This window comes from Podarcis bocagei, assembly GCF_964188305.1.
Source record: "Podarcis bocagei genome assembly, chromosome: 4".
Classification (NCBI taxonomy): domain Eukaryota; kingdom Metazoa; phylum Chordata; class Lepidosauria; order Squamata; family Lacertidae; genus Podarcis; species Podarcis bocagei.
Window position 1 is genome coordinate 67505631 of NC_138128.1, and position 27982 is coordinate 67533612.

Consider the following 27982-nt stretch of genomic DNA (forward strand, 5'->3'; position numbering starts at 1 on the left):
AGACTGGATGGCTTTAAAAGACAAATTTGTGGGGGATAAGGCTATCAATGGCCACTAAGCCATGGTGACTATGCTCTGTTCCATAGTCTGAGGCAAGAAGGTTTCTTAATACCAGTTGCTGGAAACCACAGGAGGAGAGAAAGTGCTCATGTGTTCGGATCCTGCTTCTCACAGGCACCTGGTTGGCCTGATCCAGCAGGCTTTCCTTACGTAGTTAACTGTAATAGTCTGTTCACACATGTAAGTCACCCCCACTGTTTAAGGTCCTCAGATGATAGAAATATTTGTGTGAATCAGTTCTGTGTCAGCCCTTCATCTGTAACATGGGGATAATAATGCCAATCCGTTTTTGAAAACTGAAGGATTTTCTGAAGTGATTGTATGGAGGGGTGCTACGTAAATGCTAAATTCTGTTACAGTGGTGCCCCACAAGACGAATGCCTTGCAAGACGGAAAACTCGCTAGACGAAAGAGTTTTCCGTTTTGGAGGTGCTTCGCAAAACGAATCTCCTATGGGCTTGCTTCGCAAGACGACAATGTCTTGCGAGTTCCTGCTGGTCCCCCCCCCCTTTTTCTAAGCCGCTAAGCCGCTTACCAGCTGATCCGATCAGCAGATAAGCCGCTAATAGCGCTAATCCGCTAATCCTTCAATGGGCTTGCTTCGCAAGACGAAAAAACCGCTAGACGAAGAGAATCACAGAACGGATTCTTTTCGTCTTGCGAGACACCACTGTAGTTGGTTTTGAGGCATAATCACCATTCCTTTCAATGAGGCTTACACAGGTAGTCTTTGGCCGACTTTGTTTGAAACCCTTCAGGTGCAATAAAGCAGACATGTTTATGTATGTCCAGATTTCACTGGGAAATATCCTAACTGGACACCTTATGTGCTGTTGGTGCATGCAAGAGCAATTCTGCGGAGAGCAACATGTCAAAGTAATTGCAAAGGAATGCCGCTTTTAGAATGTTTTTGGGTGTGCCAGGTAAGGGAAAGCAATAGCTACATGAAATATGTCAGAAAGATTTGAATCGGAGACAAGAGCTAACATTCGTTAAATTATTTTTTATCTGTCACTCGTATACCTATCCCTGCTATTGTTGTGTGCTGTGTTTTCGAAACAATTAATGCCAGTGTTGAACAGTATGTTATTTCACTATAGCTAAATATTTTTTTCCATGCTGATGGTGTTTGAAGGACTCTATAGGATTTGGTTCTTATTGTTTAGGAGTCCACTTGCTGTATGGCCTTTTCAGTGCTGCCTCTGTGAATCACGTTGTGGTGAGATGCTTCTGGGTTTTCTCTATTAATTAAAACTTGCTCTCTGGTTTTGAAACACCCAAGTGAACAGAGTGCTACCACAGAGAAGTGTTCTTGTTTCATGGGCCAAGGGAAACCTCAGAAGTGGTCTTTTAGCTCACACAGACACAGTTATAACTTAGCTTAGTGTTGTGTGTGTACAACCACACTTTTCATTTGTGTGCTCTACAGGGAAATGTTGTAGCTCCTAAGAAGACTGTCCATAAACCCCCAGGCTTTGGGGAACTAGATATTGCCCACAAGCCATATCTTTGATTTAAACTAGTGATTCCTAAACATGTGTACCAATGACTTGTTTCTTTTGAGACCATGAATAGAAGCCCACCCTGCCATTAGCCTCTTTGATATACTGAGTGACACATGTACAGCTGAATGAGTGAAGAGGCCAATAGACCTACGAATGTGGTGGTCACTTTTTAGAGATGTCGAATATGTGGCTTGAGTAAATCCATGCACGCATGGAACATACGTAGTTGTGTGAATGTTAGCTGAAGTAAAAACTCATCCAGTCTATATATACACACACATACACTGCACCTGCTGCTGATTGGCTTGCAACCAGTAGTGCCAGTTGAGACAGCTATAGCTTGCAAGCTGCTGACCCACTTGGCCCAGGCAAAATGCTGTGACAGGCATGTGACTTTGGCAAGGTGCTGAGAATCTTCAGCAACATCCGTATGGTGCAGACTTCTGCATGCACTATTTGTTGCACATGGCCAAGAGATCTAGAGATCAGTGTGAATAGCAGCTGCCATGCTAGGAGCTTTACTCCCCAAATAGAGTTGTGCAATTATACGCTACATGGAGGATGCAATGTACGTTATGTCTCTGCTGAACCAGAGCGGGCACCATGCACTGGTAAGATGGGGCAGTTGTTGGGTCCTAGATCCATTAAGGAACCCACCAACTGAGAGCCCTCTTGGCACAGGATCCAACAGGTCAAAAGTAGTGCATACTATCTCTGATATGTCCAAGCCTTATTAGTAGTCCCTTGTGATGGTATAATGAATTGAGGGATGCGGGTGGTGCTGTGGGTAAAACCTCAGTGCCTAGGACTTGCCGATCGTATGGTCGGCGGTTCGAATCCCCGCGGCGGGGTGAGCTCCCGTCTTTTGGTCCCAGCTCCTGCCCACCTAGCAGTTCGAAAGCACCCCAAGTGCAAGTAGATAAATAAGTACCGCTTTATAGTGGGAAGGTAAACGGCGTTTCCATGTGCTGCGCTGGTGCTGGCTCGCCAGAGCAGCTTCGTCACGCTGGCCACGTGACTCGGAAGTGTCTCCGGACAGCACTGGCTCCCGCCCTCTTAAGTGAGATGAGCACACAACCCTAGAGTCGGACATGACTGGCCCGTACGGGCAGGGGTACATTTACCTTTACCCTAAGATCCTGTGTAATTACTTTCTCCCACTTTTAAAGTGTCATTGAGTAGACAATTGCATTAGGAAAGAAAATAAAGCGCCAAATTAATCTGGTACGGTTAACAAGGAGTGGATGCTATCTGCTAGGTCTGTCATCAGGCCAAAAAGTATTTAATCAAGACACCGAAAGTTTGAAAAATTTCTTCCAGGCTTTTTGAATAACAATGGGTCTGTCTGCTGAATTGTGAAACAGATGTGGGTCTTCATTGAACAGTATATTGCGTTTTTAAGCATGTTTTGTTTTTATATGTGGTTTTATGCATTGGTATATAGTGTGACCCGCCCTGAGAACATCTTACGATGAAGGGCGGGTTATACTTGTGACATGCTGCTGGCATTCCTCTGTCTTGAGAAGACAATGGAATGTACCTCTGGGGTGAAGTCAAACTGTGACATTAGCCACATTGAATATAAAAAAATGTTGTTACAAGGGAGGGAGAACCAGTTTTCTTTTGATTTGCAAAACTTTCTCTAACTTGAACCCTTTTAGAGTTGAAGGAGCATGGTAGAAATCTCTTGTCAATGATAATGGTAATAATAAATATTAACATGTAGAAATAAGATTTTTTAAAAAACAAAAACAAACGTAACAAAAAGGACAGAGGGGAGAACTGAAGATGATTTACATCATCAAAACATATTATGATATAAAACCCCCCACAAAATTCCTTAAAGCACAATCGTAATAAAACACAACCCAAAGAGCTTAAAGTTCCAGCAAGGAACAAAAGCAGCATTCCAGAAGACCAAAAAACAAGAGGGGGCGGGACTAGGACCATCAGAAAATCCATTTTCTCAGCTACGGACTTCCTTGAATAACCAGGCAAGTGCCTAAAGGTTATATAGTGCCATTTTTTTTTACTGAAAGCATCCTGCAATGGAGATCAAACATTTAAGTAAACAACCTCCTACTTATCTTTCTTGTGTTCTTTGAAATATTTCCTGGTAACTCCCTTTGATGAGAATGTGACAGGCAACACAAATCTGTGCTAACATATCTGTGTGGGTGTTTGCTTTGGCACATGTTAATCTGAACTAACAAGTTACTTCCCCCAAGTAATTTACTTCACACCTGCCGTTGTGTTAAAGGGTTTATAATGAATGGCCAACCAGCTAGCCAGCCTTCATCTCCCCTGGTTAACATAGGAGAATCAGATGTCACTTATTTTGGTGGTTATTATTATTAATTTTATTTTATGGTTATTATGACTGCATGGTGGGTCAGCATGATGGGGCATCAGTCAAGGGCCCACTCGGAAGAGCCCCCTGGACATGCCCCTCCTGCTCCCCATTGCAACCTGCTTGGTTTCCTGCATTTCTCTCATTTCTGCCTAGGCAATGGTGCAGCAGCAGGCAAAGGATCAGTCTGCCTGGCATGCAAGCACGTGATATCCGTGATAAGGAAAAGCAGCAGCTGGTGATAGTGTTGGTGAAGAGCAAGACTTGCTGTGGGAAGCTTATGGAGGATATCTAGCCAAAGTCCCCCCCCCCCAATCCCTTGAGCCATGCCAATTGGGAGCTGTCATCTCTATCATAATTCTTATTGGCGAGTTCCACTAACACCCACATGAGCGCTGCAACTGAAAGGGTGCCATACATCCCATGCGGTAGTGGGGCTGCAGACCTACAAGCATCCATTTCTTCAAAGGCTTTCAGGCTGGTCCTGGCCAGCAACTAGCTGTGTTTATGGGGTTGTCAGAGGTGGCAGTGATGCTCCAGCAAAGACCGTCCTCAACCTCTTGTGGCTTAGAGGAAAAGGTGTGGTGGCTCCATTGGCACTGTATGGATGCCTTTACTAAATACAGAAAGCATCATGCAAGAGAAGATCTCCTCTACTAGCATACTTCATGGCCTTCCACCCTGGTCTCTGTATGCAGCTCTTGCAGATGTGAGGTCAAATATAGGGCACCATCCACACTCTGCGATAGGTTCAGTTCACTTTGGAGCGTATCAGATAGCTGTCAGGAAATGGGTCTTTCTGCGCTCTCAGATCTGCACAGAAGCAGAGAATAGGGTGGTACATATGAAGCTGCCTTATCCAGAGTCAGGTTATTGATCTAGCACAGTAATCTACACTGACTTAGGAGCAGACCTCCAGGATTCCAGGGAGGGCTCTCTCCCAGCCATACCTGGTGTAGTGATAGCTACCAGCTTAGATGCCACCACTATGGCCATAATGCCAGTGCTTTGCCTCTATCAGTTGCTGGGAATCACAAGCGAGGAAGGTGCCGTTGTACTTGGGTCCTGCATGCAGGCTTCCCATAGACCAGCTGGCTAGCCACTGTGAGACCCAGATGCTGGACCAGATAGGCCTTTGACTTGACCCAACAGGACAGATGCTAGGGGACTTTACGCATGCAGAGCAGATGCTGTACCACTGAGCCATGGCCCTTCCCATGTGTGGTGGACTACATGATACAGAATGGAGAGGTTGTTCTTTGAAAGTGCCCATAGAGAAGACATTCATGGCAGAAGAGACACAGCAGCAGGAGGTAGTGGTAGCAGCAGGAGGTAGAGGTAGCGGGGGGGGGGGACAACTCACTGTTACTCTCAGCTGGCTGGGCCAGGCACCCCCCCCGGAAGATTTTAGAACCAAGTGATCTGTAAGGAAGAGCACCTTTGCGGGTGTTGGCACTGCAGAACCAACAAGGTGGTGTCGGATTCCGGCAAGGACTCAGAGCGCCAAGTCCTCATCCTTTAAGGTCAACAAGGTATGGCTCAATTGCAGCAACTTCCAAGAAGGCTGTTTCCCAGGTACTGTCAAGGCAAAACACCCCAGCAATCCCCTGTTACAAAAACTGTTCCGGAAGCTCTGCAAACACCATCTTCATAGTCAAGATAACCCCACAACTAATTGGTAGATGTTGTAACAATAAACTCATATATGTTTATATTCACTTGCTGTGATATAAACTGATTGCCTTGCTTTGATGTTATCCTTATCGATGGGCTTGGGGTGCTGGGCTCTGAGCCCAGAAAGGGGAACTGTCTGTAAGACTTGGGTATTTGCCACCTATGCTCTCATCTGGTCAGGTGAAGTGATGGGAAGTTCTGGCCAAAGTGACACATGCTGCTTTGGGTATAAAGAATGTATAAAACGTTTGCTTGGGTGCAGACTAGTCATGACGGCCTCTCACTGTTGCAGTGTCCGTCCTGCATATGCAAAGGCAGTGGGGCTCTGCAGGCTGTGCAGCCTATGTTTCCTTCTTAAAATAAAGCACTGGAACTGATCACTCTGTTGTTTTTTGACATCTTTCTTCAGTGTGTCTGCATCAAGCCACTCCTACAAGCCCTGCTTTGGGCCGGTGGATCAGGACAAGAACCTTGTAACATCAAGGATTTGGTGCAGAATTTGCCAGTTGCCCTCTTCCCTCCCCATCCATTGTTCCTTTTCTGTCATGTCTGAAAGCAAGGACTCTGGTTGTTATATAAAAATATATAAATATATATCTCTAAAATGAACAATAAGCCATTCTAGAGAGCCTTTTTGGCTAAAGAATGGGATAAAGTTTTCTGAATGAATGTAGATTCTTGCATGTCATCTCCCTCTCTTGTTCCTTAAATTTAAAAAGATTTTTTTAAAAAATTATTATTCTGGTACTGTATATTGTTTACCCAACCAGTTTTTTGTGTTTTTATATGTAGCTTTTAAAGAAGTTTAGATGGAATGGAATCAATGACTATTATGACAGCTAGAGGAAACCTCCATTTACAGCAGTAGTATACAGTGGTACCACAGGTTAAGTACTTAATTCGTTCCGGAGGTCCGTTCTTAACCTGAAGCACCACTTTAGCTAATGGGGCCTCCTGCTGCTGCCGCGCCGCTGGAGCACGATTTCTGTTATCATCCTGAAGCAAAGTTCTTAACCTGAAGCACTATTTCTGGGTAGCGGAGTCTGTAACCTGAAGTGTATGTAAACTGAAACGTATGTAACCTGAGGTACCACTTTATTGCCAAACCCACAGTGCTGGAGACAACAGTCCCTCAAATTCACAGCTGGGATGTAAACTCCCCAGGCCACCTGTCTGGCAAACTGATTTAGACAGTCTACACAGTAATCCAGCATGGGCAGTTTATGCTCATTTGTAGGTCTTATATTCCCAGGTGCAGGAAGGGGTTCTCATTTGTTCACATGAAGACAGACAAGATTCCTCATGTCCCCTAGTACCAACTGCCAAGAAACTAGTCACTAAATGCAAATTCCAAGATGCCACAGTTGATAGAATGCACTTGGCAATTGCAATGCTTCCTTTCCAACAAGATTAGCTGGAGGCTATGCCCTTTTTGACAGGCATTGTTCTGTCTTGTGGTTCTAAATGCCCCAGGCCAGTAGTGCAGTATAACTAGATGGAAGGTGTAACCCGCCCCCATGGACAACATGGAAGAGGGCACAAAAAAGGGCGGGAAACACAAGCCCTGGAGGTTGATTGTGGCCCTCTCCCCAGGCCGTACACCCCCTTGCCAGACCTGCTTTATAAAACCTCATTGACTTTTTTGTTTGTCTGGAATGTGTTCTTGAACTCTCATGATGGCTCTTGGTTGTCTGAATAGAGAAGGTTTGTGAGTGTGGATAGAACCAAGTCTACTGCACGCAGGCCATATATATATATATATATATATGCAGGTTTTGGTGTCTTCGGGTGTCTTCCCGTGTAAGAGTTGGGAAGACACCCGAAGACACCAAAACCTGCATTCCTGTACCCGTGAAAATCTACGAAAGCAAATATATATATATATATATATATATATACACACACACACACACACACACACACACACACTTTTACCTCTGCCCCCACCCACCACTGGCATATGCTACTCGCCCAGGAAGGTTGCGCAGAGGAGAATAAGGCCTGAGTATGAAAAAGGTTTCCTACCTTGAATATGTTGGCTTTACAATACTGTTAAATTATATGACATTTATTTATTTGTATACACTATATATATGCATATGGCTGTATCAAAACATCAGGGTAGTGTATAACAATAAAACATAAACACCATTAAAGCAGTGGAATGGTCTGTTACTCAGAGGCTTGGACAGGGCAGCAGGCCAGGCAGATTGGCACCTTGCAGCATTTCCCTGTCCTTGTGAACACAACTTACTCCAAGCACATTCTCCTGCCTGCTGAATGGCATTGGCAGGAGAGGCATCTTTTAAGCTAGGGTGGGGCAATGGTTAGTTGAGAGTGTGAGACGCAGGTTCAAGCCGCCACACCCCCCCCCCCATGAAACTCACAGGGGCTGCACAAGCACCATGTATGTAAAGCCCTTGCCTCCCACCACCCTAAAAAGAATCCTGGGAACCGCAGTTTGTTAGGATTCTGGGAACTGTAGCTCCCGAGAGGGGTAAACTACAGTTCCCAGAATTAATTTCAGGCTAGCCTACACCACAGACTTATTGTGAGGATAAAAGCCGGCCGGAGTGGATGGGGGTTAGAGAGAGAAAAATGTAGGCTGATAGTACCTTGAGCTCCTTGGAAGAAAGGCAGACTATCGCCACCACGAGTAAAATCTGAACAAGACCAGTGAGAATTTCGAAGGAATATTTGTGAAAAGTCCATTCTTAACACTGTTCTCTCGCTTGTTGCTTTTCCCACGAGGAAGGGCAAAAGAGCCCCGAGAAGCTTCTCCGCGAACCACTTTGAAAGGATGTGTCGCGGCTCCGGCATAACCGATTGCGGTGAGGGAAAGGCTCTTTGCCCATGCTCAGAGGCACTCTGGCCTTTAGCCAGACCTTTCCTTTCCAGGACGGAGCCACCCCGCCTTCTGCCGCTGAGCAGATACAACAGAGCAGCAAGCGAGGGCTTTTTCTCTTGGGCACCAACGTGGCCAAACAGCAGCAGCAGCAGAAGCAAAACCTTTTCTGGGGCGGGAAAAGGCAGCGAGACGAAACACGCTTGGCTGTGGGCGCGGCGGCGGCTGCCGGCTTAGCTCTGTCTCCCTGCCTGGGCATCTCCCTGTCCTCCGCGCCACTTACTCCCGAGTAGACATGCTTCGGCGGGGCTCTGCGGGAAGCCTCCTCCCTCCTCTGCCTCCAGCTCGGCCCCGCTCCCCTCCGGCCTGGATTAAGCAGCCGCTTGCTCCCGCCCCCGGCTGCTCTCTGGCTAAATCTCCGCGGTGCCGAGGGCCCCAAATAAATCCCGGGGAGGGAGGCCGGCCCTGTAATCCGATTCCCGGCAGGGCGCGAGGGGGCCAGGCCTGGGCAGAGGGCTGACTTCCCCGCCGCCCTTGATTCCGCTGCACAGACGAGCCGGGGGCAGCAGCCGGAGCTGCAGGCTCCGAGGAGGAGCCGCCTCTCGTGCGCTAGGTGACCCTTTCTCCCCGCCCTCGTCCCCCGCACAGACCCGCACGCAGCCCGGCCGCCCAGAGGAGCCACGGCGGCGGCGGCGGAGGGAGAGCGCGCGTGCCCGCGTGGCTACAAGACGACCGCAGGTGAGCGTGGGTGTGTGGGGCGTGCGCGTGTATATATGTATATGTATATTGCCTAAAGGGTTGCTTGCCATAGAATCCTAGAACTGTAGAGTTCGGAAGAGGGACCTTGAGGATCATCTAGTCCAGCCCCCTGGACTCTGCAGCTGCCTCCCACCCCTTAGATGGATTGAACCTTCAGCCTTGGTGTTATGACCAACACCACGCTCTAACCAGCTGAGCTACCTTACCCAGGTGTGCAGTAGCACTGCTGTGGCTTTAAAGCACAGCTGCACACGCCAGGCGGAAATTCAGCCGGTGCAGCCTTTCAGCAAGCAACATAGTAATAATAATAATAATAATAATAATAATAATAGTAATAATTTATTATTTATACCCTGCCCATCTGGCTGGGTTTCCCAGGAAGGAAAGGCACACACCTGTTTTGTCTTCATGAGGGGTGGAATGGCAGGACAGGGAGCAATAGCGGTGATATATAACTTAAGCATCCTTTTTTTAAGAGTGGGAAGCCTTTGCTCGAATTATCCAGCTGGTCGTTCATATAAGAGCTTACTGCCTAACATAGGAGCTGACTCCTGGGGGCCGAGGTCCCTTTGCCCCCCCAAAAAAAATTTTTTTGAGGGGGCTAGGACTCCCCAAGTTGATGGGCATTGCCATTCAAATGGTATGCACCGTGTCATGTGTTCAATTATGTGGGGCAGGGTCTACCTGACATGCACTCTCCCTATATTTTATTCAAGTTGGCCCTCCTGCTGCCTAACTTAAGAACCGGTGCCTGAGGACTGCTCCAGGTGACTAGCTTATTGAGCACTCCTCCGGACTTCATTGCACAAAGGTTGCCCGAGGTTAGATTATGTCAGGTCTTGGTGGAGCATTTGTTCTGATTCCTTTCAAGTTTCACCATGTCCTAGCATCCCTCTCCCATGAAACAGGTGATAGTCAGGCAGCATCCTGAGTTTTGCTTGTTTTCTTTCTCCCTTCCCATCTCTTTTTGTTTTTAACCTTTTGTGTTGTGTACTTTAGATGGGAAGCCTGCAGGCAAGGACCGTCTTGTTATCCTTGCTGTTATGTATGTAAGTTGCTCTTGCAGGCTTTTTTTGCTTGAAGAACTGAGTGAAAAATGCTTAAAATAAATAAGTGTAAGGGAAGTAGGTTGAAGGAGAAAAGGTGGCTGGTTGGAAGTGGAGATTAGGCTGGAGCAGGAGGTGGGAGATGTGTGACCCTCCCATTGTTGTTGGACCTTTGGTTAAGGTTACCAGATGTCCCCGTTTCCTGGGGACAGTCCCCTGACAAAATCCACCCCCTTCAACTGAAGTTGAAAAGTGTCCCCGGATTCACTGAAAAAAATCTGGTAACCTTACTCTTGGCCGTGGTGCCTGGGGCTTATAGGAGTTGGAGTCCAACAATAGCTGGAGGTCAGCCACACACCTGACCTAGAGAGGAGAGGCAGGCTATTGAAAATGAACTGCTCACTCTGTGTACCCCCCCCCCCAACTAAGATGGTCAGAGACAAAAAGTGTACCAGGCTTCTGTACTTTTAACATTTGTGTGGAAGAGGAAATTTCAGCACATGTCGCTGGTCAGGCAAGCTATACCTGCTGAAATCCCCCCTTCTATGCAACTGTCAAAGATGCAGGAGTCTGGTTTTATTTGTTTGCTTGCACCTGACCATCTTTCACATGACCTCCAGGCCCAATGAGCCTGCCCTTACTATCTGCACTCTCAGCTGCTGATGCTTCTATGTGTGAGCCAAGACCTAAGCCAAGTGTGGGGAACCTTTGGCCCTCCAGATGTTGCTGAACTACAAACATCCTTATCTCTGGTTGTGCTTGCTGGGGCTGCTGGGAGTTATAGTTCAGCAACATCTGGAGAGTCAAAGCACACCCAGCCACCCAGCCACCCACCCCTTGGTCTTGGCAAGTAAGGAATGAATAAGAACAGAATTATTTTCTCCCGTTCGCATTGGTGGGGTAGATTTTTCTTTAGCCTCTTTGCCTGTGTCTCACAATGGAGGCACCATGGATGAACTGGGGAGGAAAGGATTAAAGAGATCTTTGCTTGTGTTTCGCCCAGTTTTTACCAGAATGAGTCAGCGGGTGGAGGAGCATATGATGCTTGCTGGCTCTTCAGCTTTTACTCAAGGCAAAATATAGACTCTCTTCCACTCTCCCACTGTTAAAAAATAATTGCTAACCAGGATTCTAGAGAGAGTTGTGGAGCAAAGGTGTTCTTAGGAAGCTCAAAAGTGGTAAGAAAGTGAATTGTGATTCTCAGTGTGGGCTGAAGCGGAAGGAAGCGGCAGCTTAGCTTGGTCAAGCTATACCCACAAATCCTTCGGCTCCCCAAATTTTAGCCCAAACATGCCTTTTCTCATCCCACAAACCAGCAGAAGCCATCATAGTGCTTTCCAGAAGGTGTGGAACAACAACTCCCATCATGCTAATGGGTACTGATGGGAGTTATAGTCCAGCAACATCTGGAGGATGCCCTGCCATAAACTTAATTGTAAAAAGAGTTACTTCCAACCATCACCCCTAAGAGCTTGTGTGTGTGCTGGTCCCGTGGGTTTCCATGAGGCGTGGTCCGAGTCCAGTCCGAGGTCAAGGGTGCAGTAATGAGGCCGTTCATCAAAGTTGAAGCTGGGTCCAAAGCAGGGAGTCGGGCGAGGTCAGGAGATCCGGCAGGACAGGGTTACCAACAGGAGACAGGCAGGAACAGGTTACCAACAATGTTGCTCCCGCAACCTGGGACTGGGCTGGCTGGCTTTTATCTGCCCCGAGGCATAGGGTGGCCCCGGTCCACAGGTGACTCGCCTCTCCTGGCCTGGAGGCGAGCATTCCTCCTGCGGGAACTTAGTTCCCTCCACCTCTCTGCCCTGAGCCTCTGCAGCTCAGGAGAGGCTGGAGGGTTACCGGAACCAGAGGCAACCTCAGCCTCCCCTGACGGGGCTGAGAGTGGAGCACCTGCAGGCAATGGGTCTTCCATCACCTCAGGAGCCAGAGCAGACTCAGCTGGTGCCTGCACCTGAGGATCCAGCACAGGTGAGGACCCTTCAGGCTCAAGCCCCAGCCCCAGTTCAGCTGGTTCTGGAAGCGGGGAATCCTGTGCAGGCTGGGATTCCTCAGGTTCAGCCTCCGAGTCCGAATCCCAGGCCATCACATTGTGGGTACAGCAGTGTTTCCCAAACGTGGTCCTCAAACTGTTTTTGGACTACAACTCCCATCATCCTGAGCTAGCAAGATGATTGGAATTGTGATCCAAAACCAACTGGAGACCCAAGTTTGGGAAACACTGTAGTAGAGTTTTGCATCCCCGATGTAATTAGGAATATGAATCTAGAGAGGTTAATTATTCTAAATAATTTATAAGAAGAATAGAAGAGCAGGTGTTTTTGGTGTTGCATGATGCGCAGTGCATCTGATAAGCTTTTATGAGGCCAGAATTTCTATCTGGTTCTTAAGTACAATACAGGGTGTGTACCACATATATAGGATCACATAATTGCACCTCCTGCTGATTAATCTTGGAACAGGGAGTATCTGGGAACAGGGAGTCCCTGATTCTGGCTTCCCAGTTGCCCAATAAACTGAGGATTCTAATATGCATTAGTGACCTGGAAGATGGAACTGGGAGTGGCTGTCTGTTTAGATTAATTAACAGAGAACACAAGAATGTGGTGGTGTGCTTTTAGACCCATAGGCGGAGTGCTAAAGCTACATTGCCTATTGTGCAGTGCAATCCTATACTGGCTTACTCAGAAGTAAGTCCCACTGTGTTCAGTGAGGCTCCCCAGATAAGTCCCCAGACTCAACACACTTGCCATACCCCTGTAAAACACAAATTCAAGGTTTTAGTGTGTGTTTTTAAAGGGACAACTGGACATTTCCCATTCTTTCAATTTGTGGAAAGAACATTCGGTCTATGTGAATTTTGAGCAAAGGATTATAGGGAAGATCTGTCAACATATTTACCAGTTCAGTGGGTTGCCAGGTCTCACTGGAGAACTTGTATCTGAGACAGCTGCTGCACCTCCTTTGGTCCCTGCCTCCTCCTGGGGGGCTAAAACTAGGCATTTTGCTTGCTAAAGCAGGTGAGGAAAGAGAGCAGACAAAGGCAACAGTGCAGCATCTTCAACATCTCCTACTCTACTGCCCTGGAACGAGGTCTCTAAGATGCAAATTAATGACCCTAGTCAATGTAGGCAACCAGCTGTTCTACTCAGGCACATAATTTTAAAAGGATGTACATTTTCCCAGCTGCCTAGTACTGGTATGCCTTCATATCCTTTGCCTGCTCTCTTGGGTGTAAGTCCCATTGATCTCAGTGCACCCGACACACTGAAACAAGCTAAAACTAGTAAGTATGGCAATTGGAAGCATTGCTTGTTTACAAGCAAGAATGTGTGCCTTGCTAATGCCCCCCCACTGGCCGCCCCTCTCCCTCCCCTTCAAATCATCCGTTTTGCCAGAGCAAACTTCAAAAGCAGGAAGCAGCGGGAGAGGAAGGGATGCAGTGCAGTGGGGAAATAGGCTGAGAATGGGTTATCTAAATGCTCTTCCACCCAGATCTGAAGCAAGCATCCCCCCCGCCCACCCACCATGCCAGACTAGGTTGTAGGTAATCAGATGCAAAGGCTTTTGCATCTCTGCAGAGTTGTGCAGAACGACTTTTGCCCACCTGGGGCTCTCTGGATGTTTTGAAATACAACTCCCAGCAGCCCCAGGCAGTGCAGCTGGTTGGGACTGATGGAAGTTGTAGTCCAAAACATCTGGATGGCAAAGGCTGGGGTAGAAGGTTGGCGCAACTTTCCTTGTCCCTACATAAAAAGATGCATATACATCAATATTTTCTCTTCTGCTGGTTGGGCCCCCTTTGTGTCTGGGGAGGTTCATCTTGAGAAGTGGGCCATGATTCAGTGTTAGAGCACATGGATAAGGACCCAGATTCAGCTACCAATGAAAAGGATCAAGTAATGCACCTCCCTTTCTAACCTGTATTCTCTTGTCACATATTGCTAGTATTAGTGCTTTCAGGGAGAAGGGTCATATAAAAGCTGCCCTGCAGTAGAAAAACTCATCTCTGGAAAGGGTGGAAAGGGAATTAACCACAGTAGTTTTCTTGGGTGGATGCTTGATTTTAAAGGTTCAGGATTGAAATCTTTATGGATTTTATTTCCCAGGAAATCTGAAGACAAATTATGGGCAGAGTCAGGGGCCTAGCCAGGTTTTATTCGGGGGGGAGCAGACTTTATGCTAGGGGGCCCGAACTGCATTATCTGTGGCATCATTGGTCAGTTAGTTATGCATATTTATTTATTTATTTATTTGTTTGGGTGGGCAGCTGCGCCCCCTGAATCCCACTGGCTGCACCCATAGGCAGGGTGGGTGGGTGGTATGGATGTGATGGAATTTGTCATCTATGTTGTGGGTCTTGGGCAGGGTGTGTGTGTGTTGGGCACAGCAATAGTCCTATACTTGGTCTCATTCCCTTCCTCCCACTCTTTTCGTTGTGTGTTGGCAAGAGTGCCACCACTGGATATGGATGAACTTGTGCAAATGCACCGATAATTCTTTTTCTTCAAATGAACTTAGGAAGCCGCCTTACACCAAGTCAGGCCGTTGGTCGGTCTAGCTTAGTATTGTCTACACTGACTGGCAGGGTTTCAGACAGGGAGGGATTGTGTTTCCAGACGTACCTGGAGATACTAGCAATTTAACCACTGCATTCAAAGCAGATTAAATTTGATGCTCTGCAACTGAGCTATGGCTCATTGAATACAGATTTCTTCTGCTCATGGTCCGCGGGAAAGCAATTTTTCTTTAGGTAAGTATTTGGGCCAATTTCCAGTAGACCCCCAGTAAACCACTGCAGGGGTTTATGGGATGCAAAACTTTCCTTCCATGAACTTCCTTCCCTTATTATTTTTTTAGGATCCAAGCCTTATTGGCAACAATTTACTTATTTACGGTGAAATTTGGGCATAGATGGAAGTCTGCAGAAACTTCTTAAGGCTTTCAACCTTGGAGAAACATGCTTATTTTATGCTGCCATTAGTTTGGTCCTGCGTCAGGATTTATTTATGGAGCCCTCTAGACTAGCTCTCATTTCTCTCAATGATGCCGCCAGATTGCACTTACTACCTTAAAAAACAACAACAAAAGCCGCCTAGTGATGAATTCATTGCTCAGGAGGAACTGGTTCGAGTGAGTTTTGCATGGAGGCTTTTGAGTACAGTGATTTGATTGTATTAACAAGCAGATTGGAGTGGCCAACTTCTGCTCACAGCTTTCCATGCCTGTTCCCTGCAGAGCTGATGAAGGAACGTTTCCTTCAATGCTGGCAAATTACTAGGACAACAAGAAAACTTAATGAAACGCGGCAGGATTAAGGCGTGCTCTAAAAGTTATGCCTTGATTACAGGTAGCACCAGTCTTCGTAAAATCCGTTTTCATTGCTACAGTTTATTTCAAAGTCCCACCGCACAGCATTTCTCCAGAAATATTTTTATGTGCAGATTCCCAGAGAGAACACAGTAGCCAATTTCTCTTCCCTCTGAGCTAAGCCATGGTTTGGATTAGTGTGTCATCGGAAGCATGCATTGCCCCCCCCAACCTCAGCCTCCCCTCCCCTGCCTGCCTGCTGTCTCGTTACATACAACCAGCCCAAGGAGTGGCATTGCTTGCCAGCTTCTTCCTCCTCATTCTTGTAGAACTTTGCGGGGAAGGAGGATGGGAGCAAACCTGGAATTACCTGGCTGTTCCTGTCTTTTGCTGTGGCTCTGCTTACTGCTGGTCTCCCTGCCTTCTACCCTCCCAGTCTCAAGAAGCATCCGCAACCACTGGAAACCAGGGTTATGGTTGACTCTCCTGGACAAATCACAAGCTGTAAACCACGGTAGACAGGTTTGTGGTTTGTCTGGACAGTGCTGTATCACAAGTCCAGGTTATGCCAATCCATGACTTGGCTCAACACAGTGCAGAAGCAAAATAACCAAGGTTGAGCAAAGTGGCTATAATCTGCTCTATAGGAGCCTGCTCGCTCATACTAAGCCATGGTTTGTAATTGATCTTAAGGGGACTGTTCTGGACCAAAGGAACCTCAAATGGGGACTTCAATGTAAAACCCCAAAATTACAATTCATCAAGAGGTTCTGTTCTGTCATTTGTGGGTTGCATTGTCACAGTGGATTTTTTTTAAAAAACACAAATCACATGACATGGGTTAACTGACTTGCCAGTGTGAAGATGCCTGTGTTATCAACACAACTTTTTGTGTGTGTGAATGGCCACGGTTAGGAATGAAACACATGCACACTTTCAACTCAGAATAGCGTCTCATGCGTCTAATGAAGTGGAGTGTAGTTCACAAAAGCTTTTGCCGTAAAAAAAAAAATGGTGGACTTTCATGAATGCGTTAGCCACGTGACTCTGTTATTTTTGCTATAGTAAAGTATGCCACTTAACTATACATTTGCCTGCTTTGGTACTTCATGAAGCAACAAATGCAAAAGCCCTTTTTCATTTGTACATGTGATAAATGTGGCAAATCTGTTTTTAAAAGTGATTGGGATAAATCTATGGAATTGTAGTTTCCCCTCATAACATTCTTTACAAACTAGGGTTCCCATATTTTTTTTGGGGGGGGGGGTCCTGGGCTTTAAAAGTGAGTTGGATGTGCTTTAAATGTATGGTATGGAGATGTCCTGGGAAACTCCTTGTTTTAGCTGCATATTTTGCAACGTTGACTCTGCACATGGAGTGTGTGGGAAAATTAAGCAAAAAGAAGGCTTCATCTTTTTTTAAAAAAAATTGATTGTGCATTGCTGCAGTCATGAGACAATGGAAAAGATCCAAAGAGTTATTTTCTTTTGTTATTAAATAAATAATAGAGCAAAGTCAACAGCCTAAGCCTTAAGCTGTTTTGCCTCACTCTTTGCTTTACTGCTGAGTTTTCAAACCTCCTGTCTTGCTTCGTTTCTGAAAACAGATTAGGGAGCAGCGTTATTTGTTTCCTCAACTCTCTCTTTCTCTCTGTTTTTGCTCAAATGTTTCTCCCCCCCCCGCCCCCCCCCGGTGTGTATTAAGTGTGCTTACTAACATTACAGTTTGATTCTGGATTCAACAAAGTTTGGTTTAAGAAAAGAGTTGAAGTGCTTTACACGGAGGAAGTCACGCTGAATAAAAAAGCATAGAAATGGTTGAGTTCAGGCTTCCACCTTGGTTTCTGTGTCAAGTAAGCAGGAAACGTGTTCTATAGGCCTGCATTTTGTGCTTCCTTACAACTTGACTTCCACATGCCTGTGCTTTTTCTTGGCCCGTTCAGGGTCCCTCCCCCACTCCCCTCTTTCCTTAACCCTTTACACCTCAGTCCTCATTTGAAATGGAGCTATCTGTTCCTGGTTCTCTGGCTTCCTTTCCATCTGTTTCCCTTTCTACTGAATTTAGGTTGTGAACTTGACCAGGTTGGTGGGCTGTCATTTCCTCCTACCTTACTTTTATCTATAAAGATAGCATAAAAATAACCGCTTCTGCTATTAGTGCTCCTACTATTAATACATTTTTGGAGAAAGGAATGTTTTCATGTTGGCCAACTCGACATGAGCCAGTCTGCTATAACAGAATATAAGTCTGGGAAAAAATAAATACAAATAAATCAAAGAAAGTCTTGAAGTATAACATTGCTTCCTAGATACGGGTATCCCAGAACAATAATAGTGTTCTAGAAAAAAATTAGGGTTGGCTTTTACAGCCCAACTCTCCATCAAAGGATTCAGTTTCCCCCTAGGTCGATCAGAGAAAATTGAGTGAAAGCAAGGAAGATCTTTATTTTTATGTTGCAAGAGAGTCCCACCACCCCTTGCAAGGAGGTGAGGACCCAGAGCAAAGGTGCGCCAGAATGACATTTTGAAATTGCCCAACTCCTTAGCCAAAGACCACCGAAAAGGCATAATATACGTGTCACAGAAAGAGGCGGTCTATAACAGAAGAGAGTGTGGCTTGTCTCCTATCTGACAAGATACCTGATAATGGTCACTGATTGCATTACCTGGCCAGGTCACAGACATACCCTATTCATGCACAAAATATACCCTTAAGACAGGATTTGTAAATGAAAAGAACGATTGGAAAAGGTTTCTCCAATATATTTCCTTTTGCACAGGAAATAAGGGGGGGTGTCATTAAAGGTCAAGATGGCTTCATGATTGCTCTCTGTACTCTTTCAGACTTGTGGTTTATATACTTATATGTGTGTATTTACCTTGTGCACCTACAAACAGTTATTTTATATTTGAAACCTTAGAATTTTTGTAACAGTTGGAAAAACATACTGTTTGTGTCACTACACAGCAAAGGCATATCCTCTACCAAAAAATGTAGCAGTATTGGTAGTAGCGATCCTGCAATCAAAACAGCATTTGGGAGGAAGGGACAATAAAATGGCTTGACTTTGGTCTGCATTTTGCAAAGTGACCTGTGGCTGAGATGTAAAATTGGCAAAACAACAAAGTTGTACAGCGGCGCCGTTGCTGCACATCTCAGCAAGGGAGTGTTTCCTGGAGAAGGAGATGTGTCCTTAGATAACATTTTGTAATCCTATGGCGCATGATGCAAATATCCGGAGCGACTGGAAAATAAGCATTTTAGGTTGCTTTTGTCTACCCGGAAGTAAGCTCCACTGAGTTCAGTGGGACTCCCAGCGATACAGTACTTGGTAGACACATTAGCTGTGCCAGTTTGCTTCAGTTCTCTTTAGCTCTTCATAAGTAATGTTATTGTTTACAATTTTTTTATTACACTTTTAGAATTGGCTGAAATCTCATTGAGCTGGTAACTGCTAATTGAAGTAAGGTAAAGGACCCCTGGATGGTTAAGTCCAGTCAAAGGCGACTATGGGGTTGCGGCGCTTTCAGGCCGAGGGAGCTGGTGTTTGTCTGCAGACAGTTTTCCGGGTCATGTGGCCAGCATGATTAAACCGCTTCTGGCGCAATGGAACACTGTGACAGAAACCAGAGTGCACGGAAAAGCCATTTACCTTCCCGCCACAGCGGTACCTATATATGTACTTGCACTGCCGTGCTTTTGAACTGCTATGCTGGCAGGATCTGGGAGAGAGCAATGGGAACTCACTCTGTCGCAGGGATTTGAACCACCGACCTTCTGATCTGCAAGCCCAAGAGGCTCAGTGGTTTAGACCACAGCACTGTCCCTTTACCTTGCTAATTGAATTATGCATCTTGCTTCAGGGTTACTGTCTGTTGGAAGTGAGGTTGAGGGGATGATGCACCTTCACCCCCTGCCTGGGGTTACTCTTCTTGGTGACTTTTTTCTTGCCATCTACACAATTTACATTGTCAAGTACCGTATTTTTCGCCCCATAGGACGCACTTTTTCCCCTCCAAAAATGAAGGGGAAATCTGGGTGCGTCCTATGGGGCGAATGCAGGCTTTCGCTGAAGCCTGGAGAGCGAGAGGCATCGGTGCGCACCGACCCCTCTCGCTCTCCAGGCTTCAGGAAGCTATCCGCAAGCCTTGCAAGCCCGGTGGGAGTACCCGCGGGCTCACAAGGCTTGCGGGCAGCAGCCTGCAGCCCCCGCGAGTGTCCGCAAGCCTTGCGCACCCGGCAGGAGGTCCCACCGGGTGCGCGAGACTTGGGGCGGCAGCCTGTCGCCCGAAGCACGGGGAGCCCTCCGGAGGGCTCCCCCTGCTTCGGGTGAGTGTTTGCAAGCCTCCCGCGCCCGGCAGGAGGTCCCACCGGGTGCGCGAGGCTTGGGGCGGCAGCCTGTCGCCCGAAGCACGGGGAGCCCTTCGGAGGGCTCCCCTTGCTTTGGGCGAGTGTCTGCAAGCCTCGCGCGCCCGGCAGGAGGTCCCGCCGGGTGCGCGAGGCTTGGGGCAGCAGCCTGTCGCCCCGAAGCACGGGGAGCCCTCCGGAGGGCTTCCCCTGCTTCGGGCAGGTGAGCGCAAGGCTTGGGGCGGCAGCCAGGGCTGGGGGGGGGGGAAATAATTTTTTTAAATTCATTTCCCCCCCCCCCAAAAAAAAAATGAGGTGCGTCCTATGGGCCGGTGCGCCTTATAGGACGAAAAATAAGGTAAATGACTGCCCATTTCATTGATTGTTGCTTTCGATTTTTGGACAGATTTCAGGGCACTGGATGTTTATGGTTTCCCCCCTCCCCCAACCCACATGCTCTGGCCAGAAAACAACAACAACAAAAAAAAAACAATCCACAATACAGTATTGGGTATTTTTGCATGGATTAATAATGAAAATTAATAAGCATAAACAGCATGATGGAAAAATAATCTGTTTATTACAATGTTATAAAGTTGTCACAATGCTATTAGAAAAATATAGGCATCCAGCTCACATTTTAACATTCACAAAATACAATGGTACCTTGGGTTACAAACACCTCGGTTATAGACGCTTCAGGTTACAGACGCTTCTGGTTACACACTCTGCTAACCCAGAAGTAGTACCTCGGATTAAGAATTTTGCCCCAGGATGAGAACAGAAATTGCGCGCCAGCGGCAGTGAGAGGCCCCATTAGCTAAAGTGGTACCTCAGGTTAAGAACAGGCCTCCGGAATGAATTAAGTTCGTAACCAGAGTTACCACTGTACAAGTAAAGCTCATTTTTCACTACATTAATAAATAACATAGACTCACATTTAGATGAAAGACAGTGACTGTGCTTTCTGCTTGCGTCACAGGGCCAAAAAGTGAGAGAAAGATTAACAATAAGCCAATATACGTTAACAGTGGTTAATGGCTAATATAACCATCTCAACAGTGAATAAAATAAGTTAAATTGAATACACAGTTAAGATCAAAGATGGCAGCTGACCAAATCCTATGGCAGGCATAGATGTTTTGGGACTATAGCTCCCATGATCCCTAGCTAACAGGACCAGTGGTCAGAGATGATGGGAGCTGTAGTCCCAAAACATCTGGAGGGCCGAGTTTGCCTATGCCTGCCCTATGGGAACAAAGGCTGTTGAATTCAAAAACTTGGAAAAGGAAAAAAGCCCAGTATTAGAGAAATTCACAGAAAGACACTACAAGCCAAACTAGAGAAAAGTGGACTGTGGGCCAATTTGATGCTTGATCTACCCTCCCTATTCCCAAGTAAGCATGTATACGGTTGCAGCTTCTGGGGCCTAAAATGTGGAGACCAGCAGGGGCATCCTTCTCACTTTTTATTTATTTCACTTCACAGGAAGTGAAACTCTAGCTGTGCACCATCTTAATCAGGCCAGAGACATTTGTTTTAGTATTACTATGACATACACAGCAGTACAGGCTGCAGGTTTGGTAGAGGGCCCAGACCACATATAGTGTTCTGAGCCCAGAAAATCCTCTTGGCAGTCAGTGTTTGCAGTCAGGCTACATTTGCATCTATGCGTATTACTGTGCATGCCCCAATCTTTGAGCGGCGAGAGATTCCAGGGGTTCCAGGAGCTCATTCATGGTTTGGTTTCCTTGGAATGCAGGTCAATGGAGATTGTAGTGTCTTTAGGATACATGGTTGTATTTACACATATATACAACCTGAGCATAGGATGGAATGGATTATTACATCAATGCTCCAACAGATCTTGCTTCCCTGTTAGGGTTCTAGGGGTGGGGTGAGGGGTCCCCAATGCCATAGCTTTGGATTCAGCAAAGAGCAAGAAGCCTCCCTGTCTTTCCAGCTTCCAGTCAACATTAAACATGCCAACCAGCCTTTGCTGTTCTCCTCCTTACAATATGATGTCACCTCCAGCCAGGTGAGGGGGTAGGGAAAATGTTTGCCCCCTCCTGTATAACACCATCCCTCCATTGTCTCCATGATAACATGGCCGTCTGTTTAGTCATGCAAATGGGGGTACTTAGCTTGGCTGGCTAAGGCCATTATCTTATGAAAAGATTGGTTTCTTTCGCCAGTACAGCAGGTTCCGTCTTGTACAGACCCCCTTTTTGCAGATTCAAAACCACAGGTTTGGTTCGAACCAATTAGCACCCTCCATACCCAAGCCATCAACTCAATATCTGCACTGGGGCTCATGATTAGGCTCTCTTCTTGCTAACCACAAGCTTCAGCCAAGGTTTGTTCTTGACCTTAGCTGATAGTGAGGAGGAGAAAGTTAATCGTGAGTCATGGTGTGGATGACACACTAGAACAAATCTTGGCTTAGCTTAATTCAGCAGCCAAGAGGGGCAGGAAAGGAGCAAAGTACTGTGAGCTCCTCTCTGGGAACCCGCAAATTCGCACACAAATTGGCTCACTTCGTCATGCAGACAGGTCATAATCTTGGAAGGCCTCTGGGTGGGAAAAGAGGTTTCCTCTGCATTTGGTGCATCCGTTCATTGAGTTCCTTGGAGGAAGGATCGGATCAAAGCATAAAGTTCGGTACTTTATTGATCATTTTATTGATTTGATTGATTTCTGCCATTTGCCGTATATTGCCGTATATTAACACCATCATTTCTAAGTGGTCACAAAAGAGATATAAAGGATATAAACCATTTAAAATTAGCTATAAAATCTTAAGCTTACTTAAAATTTCTGTGGGAAAAATGGTCTTCACCGAGTGCCCTGTCTGGTCTCCCCTGGGAGTGAATTGGACTCAATCATTTCTTCGCTTTCATATTTTGTATCTTATTTCATGTTATAGTAGAAGATTGTAATCATTCTCACTAAGCTTGATTATTTAGCATTTTTGTGAGAAGCTAATGGTGTGGGTGGTAATCTTTAAGGAAATAACATTTCTTTTGTTTGTGGTGTATTCTGGGGAAAAAACTCCATAATGAATGGATTTGATTTTAAAAGGAAGTTATGATACAGACACCACCACCCCCGATCTTTTTCTTGTTTTCATTTTTTAAAAATTAAACTTTAACCTCTTATTTTCTGCCAAAAGGAAGGAAAGGAAATAATATATATCCAAGGCGAAGTGTTTCCCACGAGAAAGTTATCTCTTTGGTGGTTTAGTTGAAAGGGGACAGACCTTTAGGATAATGACTTTAAAGCTGGCTGATACATTATTGCTATGGAAAATCAAGTAGATCACTTGGTTATTATTTTTATCCTCTAGTTCGGTGGCTTAACTTTTCAGTAACAATAATTGCTCAGGAAACCATTAGATTATTGTTTACTTTTCTCATCATACTTAAAAAAAATAAATCATACAAGGATTAATGTGAACAAAGTGATCTTCTATTTAACCCTTTGTTGATAGAAACATTGACACTTATCGTTTTGTTTTTGGGTACCCAAGAAAGCTATAAAGATAAAATACTTAGTGGAAGGTACTGAGGGTGACCTCATTTACAAACAGAAAACTATGCTTTTATTGATAACGTTCATTTTGCAGTAAAACAATGTAGTGATACATAAGTCATGGGAGTCAACAATATCCCACTATGTAACATTCATCAATGTCCAAAATGGTATGTGTGTTCTTATTGACCCCACAGTTTGTTAAACATAAAACATTAATATACATGTAGCGTAATTATAATAGCTGCACAAGTGTAGGAGTAAACAATCTCAAAAAACAAAACAAAAAACTTGCAACCTCAGCACACACTACTTGAGGAGCCTACGTAAAAACAACCCATTGCACAACTGCATGACTAAGACAGACTAAATGGTTACATGAAGCACATGGTTGCTGTAAAACTATGCCCCCAATTCCCATTCCCTGGAGCCAGTCTGGGAGGATATCATAGCCAATGATATTGAAAACCAATGAGAGATCATGAAGTAAAAGCGAGGTCACACTCCCCTGCCCCACTTTCTACAAAGGGTGATCAGTGACATCTCAGTCTTGTGGCCAGGTCTGAACCAGATTGGAATGGAACTGAGTAATGCTTGTCTTCCGATAATGCTTGCCACTGCCCCAGAATAAACCTGAACTTCTGCAAACATTGTGGCTTCCCCAAGCCTGCTGCTACTTTTGTCTTGGGTGTGGGTGGGGCTGTCTTGGCTCCATAAGCAATGGCACCTTCATGTCTGAACCAAACCGCCACACAAGAAAATGCAGCTCAGACATGAAATGGGTATAGCAACAGTTCCAGTTAATCCTATCTATTGTCACCTATCTGCAGCCGTTGGGTCTCTTAAATGCATTGTTTCCAAGGGAGGACCCTGAGAAGAGCTTAACCAGAGGTAGCCCGCCTGATCTTTCTTTTATTCGCATGGTCCTTGATCCCTTTTATTTTCTTTTTCTTTGCTTTAAACAACTGATCTGTCATTGCACACAGCCAGAATTCTGCAGGGGCAATGATCCCATCGTTGATTAATCCTTTCCAAACGAAGCAAAAAACAAGGCAAGTATTAATGAAAAGCTGGCACAAATGTGTTCCATTTTCTTTGGGAGGTTCGCACAAGGGTGTGTTGGTTACACACATGGCGGAGATGCAAGGGTACGCCTTGATCTCACGTGGCCTCTTCTCCTATCCCTGGCCCCATATGACCTTTAATGGGAACAAGAGCATTCTTACATCCATGTCTACTCAGGCAGGCACTGCATACATTAAGAATGTAGAACAGACTGTTCCAATCAGTAGCAAGCATCTAGCTCATGCTCTCCTCTCCTCTCCTCTCCTCTGGCACAGCTGTTGGAAAGAGAGCAGACGGCTTTCTGTTTCCATTTTCCACGGAAACCACTTAGAAATGTACTTCAAAGGCGATGTTGCGTCCCAATGTCATGATGATGTCGGGTGATTGACAGGTAGGTGGTCTCGCCCACCTGTCAAACTTGCCCCCTGGGTATATGTGGAGATTAGGATTTGGCCCACTGGCCAGACTCAGTTCCCCACCCCTGTTTGAATTACTCAAGAGTAGCAGCAACTTCACTACCTCCTTTATTTATTTATTTATTTTAAAAAACACGTGTATTATACTTAAGGGTCCAATCATACATTCATATATTGCTACAAAAATTAAAATGATGACACCTATATGAAACATGCCTATGCAGATATTCATAGAAATAATAATAACTAACAATCTGGTGTACATAAGGACCTTGGAAATGATGGCGTGGGAGAGAGACATGTTTATAAGAGAGGGAAACTAAGTAGATAGTTGATTATTCTAAAACAGTATATGCAAACCATTGCAAATAACATCTTTGGATAACCCTATTTTTTGATGTTCATTTGTCAGTCTCCCACTTCTATAGCATGTTAATTTAGTAAGAATGTGATATTCCATATTTTCCCATGCCACTTGGCTACCAAGACAACTGCTGTGCTAGTCTCTTGCTGCAAAAAAGAATGAGTTTTGTGACACCTTAAGGACTAACACATTTCTTAAAGCATAAGCTTCCATGGACTACAATTCACTTCATCAGACACATGAAGTGTTCCCCTGAGTTTTTGTTGGCATCCGTCTGTCTCAGGAGACAATGGAGGAGTGTGCCATTGAGGATGAGGTCAAGCTGTTGGACAGTGCCTGCTCTGACTGTAGAGTCCGATGCGGAGGAGACATGTTGGATTGCAGCTGGGGCAGATGAAGGCGGCCGGTTTACGAACTTAATCCATTCTGGAAGTCCGTTCTTAAACCGAGACCGTTCTTAAACCGAGGTGCACTTTCCCTAATGAGGCCTCCCACTGCTGGTGCCCTTCCACCGTTTGGATTCTGTTCTTAGACTGAGGTAAAGTTTGCAAACTGGGACACTACTTCTGGTTTTGCGAAGTTCGTAAACCAAATCATTCTTAAACAGGACTGTTCTTAAACCGAGGTACCACTGTACTTCAGGAAAATACCATTGATCAAATCCTGAAGATAGCATAACAGAACTACCTTCGGATCTTGTGGTATAGTATAACCAGTCATTTCGTTAATTAAATGCAAAATTTCTGTTCAGAAGGGGTAAGCAGTTGTTCTTTAAAAATCACTACTTGTCCTAAAAGGCGTGAGGGCAAGAATGTTCCTCTTTAACTAAGCTTTTGGATGATGACAGCCAATGCTATCGGTGTGTGTGTGTTATTGGGTTGTTTTGTTTTTCTTTTGATTATTTTAAAAACAAGTTATTGAAATATGAACACACTTAAGTAACATGGCAAAATAGACTGGGGTTCTTTTTCTAAATGTAACACTCTTGGGCAGGGGAAAGAGTCAACAACCAGAAGACTGGAAGAAATTTAAGGACTATCTTAGGAAACATTGTAAAATTATTGAATGTTAGAATGACGTTGGTTTAGAAATTATGTGGTTTCTAGCTCTAATGATTAAGTAAAAGAAAAGAAAGGCTAAAAATTTAATTGGATAATAAGGGAGAGGATTTGCTGAATTAATAATTGGAAATTGGAATACAGAAAGGGAGGTATGAGGAAGTCGGGGAAGTAAGTTACAAGAAAATAAGGGATTGAAATTATACTTGTTTTTGTTTTTTTGTTTGTCTGTATTAATGTCTTGTTTGTTATTATATAATTTGTGAAACTTTAATAAAAATCTTTTAAAAAAAGAGTCAACAACCAAATGGAAGAGAATGGCAGCTCCTGAAAACCTTTGTCCATATCAGTTACAGTCAGGAGTGCAACTGTGCAAATCTGTAGGACACTCTCCCCCCAAATAACCATTCCCTGTTCATGAAGTTACTGCTGGCTGGTTACTCAGATAACAACATGGTCTTTTTCTTTTGTTCTACTGTGGGAGTTCAAAATAAAGCTTTTGAGAAAAGTGTGTAATACAGAAAAATAGACATTTGGGAATGCGAGTTATTCAGCAACTCCAAATTGCTCATTGAGCACAGAGAATTTGCTGACTTGCCTGGCCACACCAGTTACCTTTAAACTTATGGAATGTGAGTCTCTCTCTTTGAAAGACCAGAGCATTAGTTGTGTGACCAGTTCAAAGTTTCCTAACGTCCATATAGGTAAGGAAAAAGTGCTTTCCCTTGACCTCCACTTCTTTCTCTTCTCTTTCATTGTTTCATTTCATTTTATCCAGTTGATAGTTTTCTTGTGGTGTTGCTTTTAGCCCTACGATTCTATTCTAGACTTAAGATGAAAGCAGAAGTCATGTACTCTTAAGACAATTCTGAGATTTTCCACCTGAGTTGAACTACCTCATGCTGCCTAGTGGTAGCACTCATCTTGACTGTGCCTTTGTCTTTGGAACACATGCCAAATCTAGACTTCAACGTAATACAATAGGCTACTGATTAACAAAAATTGGGGGTGAGATGTGTTTTGGAGTGACCGCACTATAAAATAGGGATAGGGATTTTTTTTTCACCTTGCGAGCCAGATCCAGAATTAGCCTACCCTCTGTGGACCATTTTTGAGTGTGGAGCCAATCCCCTGATGTTACATGGATCATCTCCCATTTTAGCTTCAACTCCTCTGCCATTCCTCTTGAACTCCTTGATGTAAGATATGGATGTAAAAGTGTGGACACGTCCAGCTTCTCATGTTGCGATGCATAATGATCTTTATATAAATCCCTCTTTTTTTTTTTAAGAACCACCTTATGTTTATGTACTTACAGATATGTCCTTCCATCTCTTTGCTCTGATCTGCTGACAAGTACATATCCCGGCAGCTCCCAAATCTACAAGGTAAGCAAAGCGTTGCGGATTCAGATACACACGGGGTTTACATTATTATTGCTATTACTGTTATTTATTATAATAAATCGCAGGGTGGTTCACAACTCAAAAATACGAAATAAGAACGCAAAATACATAACGCAAAATAGATAAGAAAACAAAAACGGAAGCAAAATCGTTTACTCCACTAACACATTTAAAAGGCCTTGGAATGTTAATCAGCCCAAGGCCTGGTTGAAGAGAAACATTTCTGCCTGGCACCTAAATATACCA

The 27982-nt window shown here is 45.1% G+C and overlaps 1 protein-coding gene across 2 annotated transcripts in view; it reads left to right on the plus strand.

The window, feature by feature from the left end:
* Positions 1-8979: 8979 nt before the first annotated feature.
* SLC16A12 (solute carrier family 16 member 12) overlaps positions 8980-27982 on the plus strand; it is a 43170-nt gene continuing 24167 nt past the window's right edge. The window contains exons 1-2 of one of the 2 annotated variants that reach the window (XM_081189695.1): positions 8981-9172; positions 27649-27718. The gene's annotated coding sequence lies outside the window, so the exon portion shown is untranslated. Of the gene's footprint in view, positions 9173-27648; positions 27719-27982 lie in introns of both variants that reach the window. The other variant, XM_081189696.1, reaches the window with a different exon arrangement.